Below are 9889 nucleotides of genomic sequence, written 5' to 3'. Positions count from 1 at the left end.
AAAAAGCAATGAGGAATTCATACAGAAACTAAATTAGAAAATAGTTTAAATCCTTCTGGTTTTAAATATAACTTCTTCAAAGACATACACTAACTTCTTCAGTTACCAACTGCTGCAGAACAGTTTGATTGGAAATAACAGCCAAAGCTTCTCTGACAACCAATCAAAAACGTCAGAAGAGGAAGCAACTTATAATTGACTGGCATTTAAAGTATAGTATGATAAGGGTTAATAGTGCACATTCTACCAGCCTGTAATAAATCAGTTAATTAGCAATTGACAACCATTGTTAATTGCTCATTAACTTAAACTGCTATACAGGATCACAATAGATTATTCCAATGCAGATTATAGATCCGCTACAAAATGCGATGCTTTGCCTATATCCTTTATTCAATTCTCTTACAATGAGCTGTCCCATTAGTTTCCCTTTTTATTGTATTATACTGAGTTCCTCTTATTGTAGCTTCTTGTAAATGAATGTACTGCATATCAAATAATATAAATACATATGCATTAGCAGAAGCCGGTCAAAATGACATGACTTTATTATGCCTTTCTCAAGTCTACATTTTTTGGGTATGATGTGAACCAATCTGAAAACACCATCCTGATATCAGAACCAAAACCGACATGAAACACATGTTGAGGAATGATTTATATGAGAATGGTGTAATTTTGTACAAAATGATATTCATCAGCAGACTGCAATCAGATATAATGTCGACATATTTGTGGCTAAGGGTACTTTGACACGTATTGAGTAATTGCTCCCCCGAGCGAACAAGCAAGCGAGGACACTGTTTGCTCGTTCAGCTTAAAGCCACAGATACATCATTTATTTATTTATTTTTTTAATAGGATGGTTCAGTGAATGGGAACGACTGAACAGTCAGTATTTAAATCAAACAATTAGCAAACGAGCCAACGATGAGTTTTATGATTTATTCACACGAGCGTATATCGGCTGCCATTTTCACAGCCGGCTGATATACGCTACCATTTGATGCATCAAATTCCAATGCATCAGATCAGATGGATGTATTCCTGTGGCGTAAAAGCGCCCGGCCAGCCAATATAGCGCTGTTCAGGAAAGATAGTCCTGGAACCATCTTTTTGGCTGGAATACGTCGGCCGCTGCATAGACTCTTAATAGAGCCTATGGTAGCTGCGGGAGAAGGGAGGTTGGAGGGAGTTTAGCAGCGTGACTGCTAAACTCCCTCCCCCTTCTCTCCTTCTCTCCGCCCCTTGCAGGCTGTTTGCAATGGGAGGGGGCAGGGTGGGGGTGGAGCTAGTTGCTAAGCTCCCACCTTCTCCCATTGCTGGCTGCGAACAAGAAGAGGGGGCTTAGCACACGTGCTCCCGCCCCTTCCCCTTGCCGAGAGTCAGCGAGCGTGAGGGAAGGAGGAGACAGTTTAGCAGAGCTCGGAGGGCTCGGCGTATCTACGCTGGGCTTGGGCAATCTGAACGGACGAATATAAAAACACAGACGCCCAAATTGTATCGTGCATCATACTTCTCAGCTGCATTAAGAATTCTGCACTCTTCAGACCTGAAATTTCCCAGCATCCCTTGCTGATTCAAAATATGCACAGTTTTCTATGTCTGTTTAAATTCCGGAAAGCACAATCTTCCTATTGGGTACTGCATAGTAATCTGGTGTAGGTAAAACTCACTGTTCCTCTGCATTCCGGTAGCAGTTCAGTTGTTGCAACCCTTTTCTAGAATAGAGCCAATAAGCTGATCAAGGAGCACCTGGACTCTGAGCCCCCTGGTGATCCACTGTTATTGCCGTGGGGAGGTGACATACATTTCTCCCGCAGTCATCGTCAATTGAATGGTCATTTATATTATACATCAGTGTTTCACAAATACCAGTCCTCAGGACCCCCAACAGGACAGGTTTTCAGGATCTCCATAGTACTGCAAGGTGATATCATTATTGTCAGTGCCATAGACATTGTCACAGGTATTCTCTATAGGATGTCCCTAAATCATGACCTGTTGGGGATTCATGAGGACTGCAGTTTGGGGAACCCTGTTGTACATGAATGGACTAGGTTACCCAAAGCAGAAAATGCTTATTCTTAGCTGATTGAAGGGTTCTCAACTGGAGACATTTCTCTATAAAGTTTTTATGCAGTAATAGGGCAAATGAAGAAGGATTGTCTTGGCAGAAAATTCCATCACAAACAAATTTGCCTCTCTTACATGCCGATTTTGGCATGTTTTGCTGAGAAATTGCTGTGGATTTGATCATGGTGAAATCCAGAGCAAAATCCATATGTAAGAAATGCGGATTGTAGTGCAAATTTGTCCATGGCAGAATTTTCCATCACATGTGGAAAAAGTAACCTAAGGGCTCATTCGCATGAGGGAATGTGCGCAGCTGACTTACATGCGCAAAAAAACATGACTATTAGAGCCAATGGTTTCCCATGGAATCATTCAGATGAAGCAATTTTTAGCTGCACAAAAAATCTCACCTAAAGCGATAGGACATCAGCAACTGAAATTCCTTGCTGTGCGAAAATAAAGGTCTTCTCCAGGTTTCATTTCATTGTGTCCTACCACCCTGGAGCCTGAAGAGAGGTCAAATACAGACTATACAATTCTGTCCTCTAAAAATATTTTGGTTATCATGCACTCTCAAGACCTTCTAACAAAGCTTAAGGGAGGATACAAAAATGAAAATTTCCTGAGTTGTCCTTATCCTCTTTCAAGGATGGACTTTCTGGGTTGCAAAGAAGGTATGGTTATCCACAAGAAATTTGAAGACCCACATACCTTCTCCCAAACTCGGGCAAAGGTTTATGGGACTGTTTCCAATTTAAGTGAGGGGCGGCCAGGCAGCAATCTGCTTGAAGTTCCCAGGCAGCCTAAAGATCCACCCAGTTTTCCATGTGTCCCTACTGAAGCCATTCCAGGAGAATACCTTCCCAAAACCTGCACTAATATGAAATCCATTGGATTTATTCACATGAGTGATGCTGTGAGGAAAAAAAAAACCTCAGCATGTTCTATATTTCAGTGAGACATTGAAAGATATCACGATGCAATGTTTCTAGTTGAAGTCAATCAGACACACTTGCAACCCTTTTTTCGCACATGAAACGTGTGTGAAGATGACACTCTCACAGAAGCGATGCAAATTTTAAGCAAAAACTCTTTGCATTGCCGTGAAAAATGCAAGTTGGCAAGCACGATATCAAGCAGAGATCTAGTGCTTGCCAATGTGATTGAAACCTCACATGGTGTGAAAAATTTCCACAACAAATTGATTAGTGTTCTTGGGAGACATTGCAGATTTTAAATCAATTGCATGTTTCTTTGTGCTGCAGCATTAAACCTTCAAAATACAAGGTGTAGAGGCGCACTACAGAGATAGCCTGTAGGGGGCAACAGACAGGCAGCCTGGTGCCTGAGACAAGGGAAAAAAACACACACCGGTGTGGTCAGTAAGGAGGATAAAGGTGTTTGTTCCTGCTGCAGTCAGAGGTGAAGTGGGCTGCAAGACAGGGACAGGTCCAGTGAGAGGGATCTGGGTTGTGAGCCAGAGAGAGGTCCAGTGAGAGGGACCTGGGCTATGAGAGCCCAAGACAGATCGAGGGGGAGACGTAGACTGGGAGCAAGAGGTCTGGAGAGAGACCTGGACGCTGGAGAGACTGTTTGGGTGCCTCAGGAAGGTTGGAGTGAAACCGTCCTGAGGGAAAGCAGAGTGAGTCCTGAAGACAACTGTATGAAGCTGCTCTGGAGAGTGGGTGAGAAACACAGATGGACTATATATTGAACTATATGAAACAAAAGGACATTTAAGTTTATTTGCTGAAGAGCTGTGCTGAAACAAGCTGATATTGCTGAGAATTGTGAGAATAAATCAGAATTTGGAGTTTAACCCATTGGTGTCTACCTGTGATGTGAGCAAATGATCCACGGGTTGCTACATATGGTGGAGGATGTGGGCACAAGCGGTGAATGTCCCAGCTCAAAAACACCAGTGAAAATGCAGACAGCCTCTGGGAGTATGGAGGAATTGCTGAAGCAGTTAATACAGGAGAAGGTGCAGCAACAGGAGACCATGGCTCAGCAGCAGAAAGGCCATGTGTAGAGGCTATGCAGGTGCAGCTGGAAGAAAGGCAACTCCTAATGAAGCAGTTGGCTGCACTGACAGTCAGTCAAAACTACAGAGAAGATAGCACCTCCAAGCCAAAGGGAGACTGTCTTAAAGGAGAATAAGTACCTCATAAGAGAAACTGAAGCTGATCACAGGGAGTTGTTGGGAAAACAAACCCATAGGTGTGAACAATTCTTTAAAAAGTTGAAGACACAGTCAGCAAAGAGAAATGTTGAATGGGAAGTTCAGATAAATCGGCTCAAAAAAAAGCTGGAAATGGAGAAAGCTGCTTGCAGCAAAGCAGAGAAGCAAGCAGAGGTATTGAGAGGCATACTGGACTTTAAGAAAGCCCAAGAAGCTCGTCAGGAGCAGGTGCTGACCCAGCTACAAATAAGTAGGGATGAAGAAATAGAACTATATGAAGCCCAGATCCAGAACCTTAAGCAGACTCATGCGCTAGCTAAGAGCAAACTGTCCCAACGGTTAGAGCAAGCTGAAAAGATGAATGAAACCTTGGAAGAGGTCAAACAGGCTGTGGAAAGCAAGTGTACTGAGCTGATCAATGAGCTGAAGGTCCTTTTGCAGGCTAAGCAAGAGTCTGAATGCAAGAGGAATACAGTAGAGATGCAGCTTCAAGAGCTACAAATAAAAATAACTGAAGGTGACAGTGTGCAGACAGCATTGTCTGAGCAGGTGAGCAGACTGCAGGTGGAGCTGGAAGCTCAGAGTGGAGTCCCAGAAGTTACTGCAAGAAGAGACGCAGCAGAGGCTTGGTCTCAGTGCAGACCTGAAGACTATGCAAGATGAGAAAAATAGGTTTCTCTTAGCTTCTGTATCTTCCTCTACCTGCTTGAGGAACACATCAGAGCAGATTTGAAACACTTTAGGCTGAGGTGGTGGATCTGGAAGATAGACTGGAGAAGAGTGCTGTGTGCTTGGAGTCTGTGAAAGAGCAGAAAAGAGAAGTACAAAGAGAATTAGAAGCTACAAGGCAGCAGTGTGAAGAGAAAATGGCTGCCTATGATAAACTTGAGAAGGTTTAAGTAAGTCTTCAGCAAGAGTTAGAAGATGTTGCTGTTAAGCTTGGTCAGCAACTGGAGCTTGTATCCAAACTGGAAAAGAAACAGAAGCTGTGTGAACAGGGGCAGACTGAAGAGAAAACCAGATCTACGAGATATGCCAGTGAACTTTAGCATGCAGAAGAAAGGGCTAATTAGAGAGAAACAGAGGCACTAACCCTAACACGCACCCTGAAAGTGGTGTCAGAAGAAAGAGCAGAGCTTCAGCGGTTCTCAGAGAAGTTGTGCATGAAGATGAAATGCTGGAAATCAAATAGTCAAGCGGCTGAAAGGAAAGTTCAGGGACCAGAGATGTCTAAAACCCAGTTCAGACAGAAAAGAAAAAAGATGATCTTGTTAAAGAATCTGAAAAAAGAGTCACAAGTAGGGAAGAATTATGTTTACAAAGTGAGGCTACTGAAGATGAGAAGGTCTCACAAGTGGCAGCAGAAATCTTGGAAGAACTGCAGCAAAAGAATAATGACTTCAAAAAGCAAACCCAGAAAGTGAAGAAACAGTTGGTCCAAGTGGTAGAAGCCTATCACAGGGATGCTGGCTCCAAGGACCAACTCATCAGTGAACTGAATACTACCAAGCAAAAGTCAGATTCAGAGGTAAAGGAACTTCGAAGAATGCTAATGGTTCTAACCGATGACAACATTGTACTAAGAGAAGAAATAGAATTATTACAAAGTGAGGAAAAGATGATAATTATAAACCTGAATAAATTGAAAAATGAAGTGGAGACTGTAATCCATAGCAAGGCCATGCTGGAGCATGAGCTACAAGAGGAACTGGAAGAATACAGAGACAAGGTTCTTGAGCTAGAAGAGACCTTCAAAATGGAGGCTCAGTTTGAAAGTCTTAGCAAGCCGTTCTGCACTGAAATGGAGGACTTAGTTAGCTCCAAGGATGATGGTGAAAAGACTGTACATAAACTAGAAAAGTCTACTAAAGCCTTGGAACAGCAAGTAGAAGAAATTAAGGTTCAGGTAGAGAAACTTGACTATAACTTACAAGCCACAGAGGATACAAAGTTGCACTTGGAAGTCAACTTGCAAGCTGTGAGAGCACAGTCTAACAGAGATCTGCAAGGATGTGATGAGCAGAGTGAAGACAAGAAGAAAGAACTTGTCAGACAGGTAAAAATAGAAAGAGACCCCCGAGGCTGGAGTTTTGACCCTGGAGGGCCAAAAGAAGAAAAGTGTGATGCGGCCTTCGGCCTTCATGAAGGGGGAAGGAGTTGTAGAGGCACACTACAGAGAATGGCCTGTAGGGGCAACAGACAGGCAGTCTGGTACCTGAGACAAGGGGAAAACACCCACAGGTGTGGTCAGTAAGGAGGATAAAGGTGTTTGTTCCTGCTGCAGTCAGAGGTGAAGTGGGCTGCAAGCCAGAGACAGGTCACTGGAGAGATTGTTCGTGTGCCTCAGGAAGGTTGGAGTGAAACCGTCCTGAGGGAAAGCAGAGTGAGTCCTGAAGACAACTGTATGAAGCTGCTCTGGAGAGGTGGGTGAGAAACACAGATGGACTATATATTGAACTATATGAAACAAAAGGACATTTAAGTTTATTTGCTGAAGAGCTGTGCTGAAACAAGCTGATATTGCTGAGAATTGTGAGAATAAATCAGAATTTGGAGTTTAACCCATTGGTGTCTACCTGTGATGTGAGCAAATGATCCACGGGTTGCTACAAAGGGTTAAATCTCGCAGCATATCTGCAATTAAAAATGCAGCAAAATTAATTTGGCTACAGCACTGCAGAAAAATTGATGTGCATTTGCTGCAGGTTTACTGTGTGAAGTCAGCCTAAGGCCTTATTCACACAAGCATTTATCGCGGCTATTTTGGCCTGATAAAACATCGTCCGAGAATCACGACCATGTAAAGCATTGGATTCCAATGCATTCATTTACATAGGGTGATTATTAACCATGTAAAAACGTCCGTCGGGCGAAGATAGGACATAGGTGGACGAGTACGCCAGCTGATGTTTTGACGCGTCCAGAAAAGATAGCTCTAACCCTATCTTTTTCCCGTGACCAGCTGGTGGCTCCAGTAGGTTTTTACGGGAGCTGCTGGCAAAGGGTGGGAGTTTAGCAGAGGCTAGTGCTGCTAAACTATGTCAGCTGGCTCTTTTTGACTAATAGAAGCCATGCAGAGCATTTATGCCGGCCGAAGGAATTCTGGGCTGCGACATATATACACTGCACCTGGTCATGTGAATGGGTGAGAAAACGCGAATTTTAGCTGCTTTTCCTCGTTTATACATTTTTCGCCCACGATGCAGCCGGCCAAAGAACGCATCACCCATGTAAAAGAAGCCTAAGGGTACGGTATCCGTCCAAGAGAAATACGCATCGCTGCACTTGTGATTTTCACGTGTGGAAATTGCATGTTTTTTCAATTGTAAAAGTAGAAAAATAGCCTCCCACTTGTGTGAAAATCATATATACATTCTACTGCAAGGTAATTTGTTTCAGGGTCACATAGGAAATAATGGACAGTTTTTAAACAAGAATCTCCCAAAAATAGGACATGACACGATCTTTCCATTGGTCTGAAAGAAAAATCACGTGAATAATCAGATTTAAATGAATGTGCCCTTTCCCTAGGTGAGTTCCATCGATATCACAATTTGATGAAGCTCGTGTGAAAATAGTCTGTGTGCATACACCCTAAGGGTACATGCACATGGGGGATTTAAAAGTTGCACCCAAGATTCTTAAGCGCAAATTTGCATCGACAGCACATGGGCATCCCATTGGTCTGGTATCCGATGTGCTAGACACCGCACATTGACATGTGCTATCCCCTACTAAAAATTGCCCATGTGCATAGCATACACTGATTCAAATGAATAGGTCCAATTTTTCTTCTGAAGATCGGATGGAAAAAAACGTTCATATGAAAGTAGTCTAAGTGAGATAATCATTTTAAGATTGTGTATCGAAAACAGACTCATTGAGTGTTTCCAAAAATGACCAGCATGCATCCAATATTTTATAATACCAATGCCAATTACCAACAATACGCCCATCAGGAAATTCTTCCATTTCATGTAATCCAGTAAGTTATAAGAGATGGCACCTGCTCAGAAAACTCCCATGATCATAAGATTTTTTTCTTTTGCTGTGAACATCTTTTTATCCCCTTTTTTCTCACTATTATGCCTTTTCTCACTGTTATACAGTCCGGTGTATTATAAAAGTCTGAATTGTCTGATAAATATAACTTATGTCAAGGTAGATCATGTCTGGTTTGTATGCACTTCACTAGAATTAGCTATACGCTATGAGACATACAATGACCTAAATTCTTTACCGGTGTCTTAAAAATGTGTCTTGTCTTCCATGTCACCTTCTACTAAAAAGTGTTATAATAATCTTTGTGATGATCCTTTTTTTTGTAAACGCAATCTTTGAAACCGTTCAAAAGTACCCAACATTGCAAAAGGATGCCAGTCTGAGAATCTCACAAATCCCTGTAGACGAAAGGAAAGAAATTGCTGAAAAACCTCTACCCACAAAAGCCATTTGTACGCAGAACATGTGCAGTTCAAGGACTCTACTAACAAGAAATATTAACCTGTTTGACCCATTCTGTCTATGAAGAACAGAAGAATTGTGTTGATGAGAAAAGCGCTGTAATGAAACTGTACATAATAAATGACAAACACACAACATGATACTTTCATGTAAGTGTAAGAAACTGAATACAATTTGTAAATGTGACTCCAGTGAATAGAGTTCACAGAGATGTGCTTAGGAAATGTAGATGAGGTCAACTACAAACACTACCGTATGTTCAGCCACAATTTGGGATCTGCTCAAACTAAGGTATTAATTGCTTTATACAGTAAAGAATCTAGAGCATTTACTAAAGTTGACACTACAGTAATTATACCCAAATCATTTTCCAAATAGTGTGCTAATGCCCCGTAATCCTACTTGGTGAGAGAAGGCTTGTTTGCCAACGTTCCCATTGCTGGTATTTGTGGTAGAAACTACCATCTTTCCAAACAGCCTTTTTATATAAGTCTGCAGCCCTTCCAGGAATGGAGCTAGCGGCTGATGAACACCAGTCAAGGACAAGACTAGATCAAGGTTGGTGGAGACTGGGCAACAAATCCGGAGGTAGTCTCCTTCTTAGTGTAAGGAGTTGACTGGTATGGTCCATGCATTTTATCTTTATTTGGTTTGGTTGTTCATGTTTAGTTTGTAATGTTAAACCATTGTGTAGCCTCAGGGCCTTGGTGGGAGATGCTTGAGTGCCGCAAAATGTAGGAGATGTGTGAGTTGCTTGGAAACTCCTGGAGGAAGTGGAGAAAGGCACCAATGTAGAAGAGGTTAAGCTAGGTTCTGCCTGGCTTTTGTAGACTCACAAAGCTATGCTGAATTAGAGATGAACCTTGCTGGTCCTCTGAAGAGGAGGGAATATTACCAGAAAATGCGGCACTCGAGCATCTCTTTTTTTCCTGGTTCCCGATCGACAAAATACAAGGGCATATTTTTCCGTTCAATAAAGTTGAAGTTTGGCTGACAAAGCTTTGTCTTGCTAAGCAACAGGGTGGAGGCCTGAGGAAGCCTTGTAACCAGATATTTGATCGGATGTTCCCAGTTTCCATACCTACTAAGTCTGTTCCATTGGTCAGAAACTCCTCGCTTGCTGAACCAGTGAGTAGCCATTGCCACCCCCCATCCCCGAGCCAGACA

The 9889-nt window shown here is 42.4% G+C and overlaps 1 pseudogene; it reads left to right on the top strand.

Annotated features, from left to right (window-relative positions):
* The first annotated feature begins 3975 nt into the window (after window positions 1-3975).
* Window positions 3976-8786, top strand: LOC136628813 (myosin-9-like; annotated as a pseudogene).
* Window positions 8787-9889: the final 1103 nt, after the last annotated feature.

This window comes from Eleutherodactylus coqui, chromosome 5 (genome assembly GCF_035609145.1).
Source record: "Eleutherodactylus coqui strain aEleCoq1 chromosome 5, aEleCoq1.hap1, whole genome shotgun sequence".
Lineage (NCBI taxonomy): Eukaryota > Metazoa > Chordata > Amphibia > Anura > Eleutherodactylidae > Eleutherodactylus > Eleutherodactylus coqui.
Note: the sequence above shows the minus strand (reverse complement) of the source record. Positions and strands in the feature narration are given on the sequence as shown.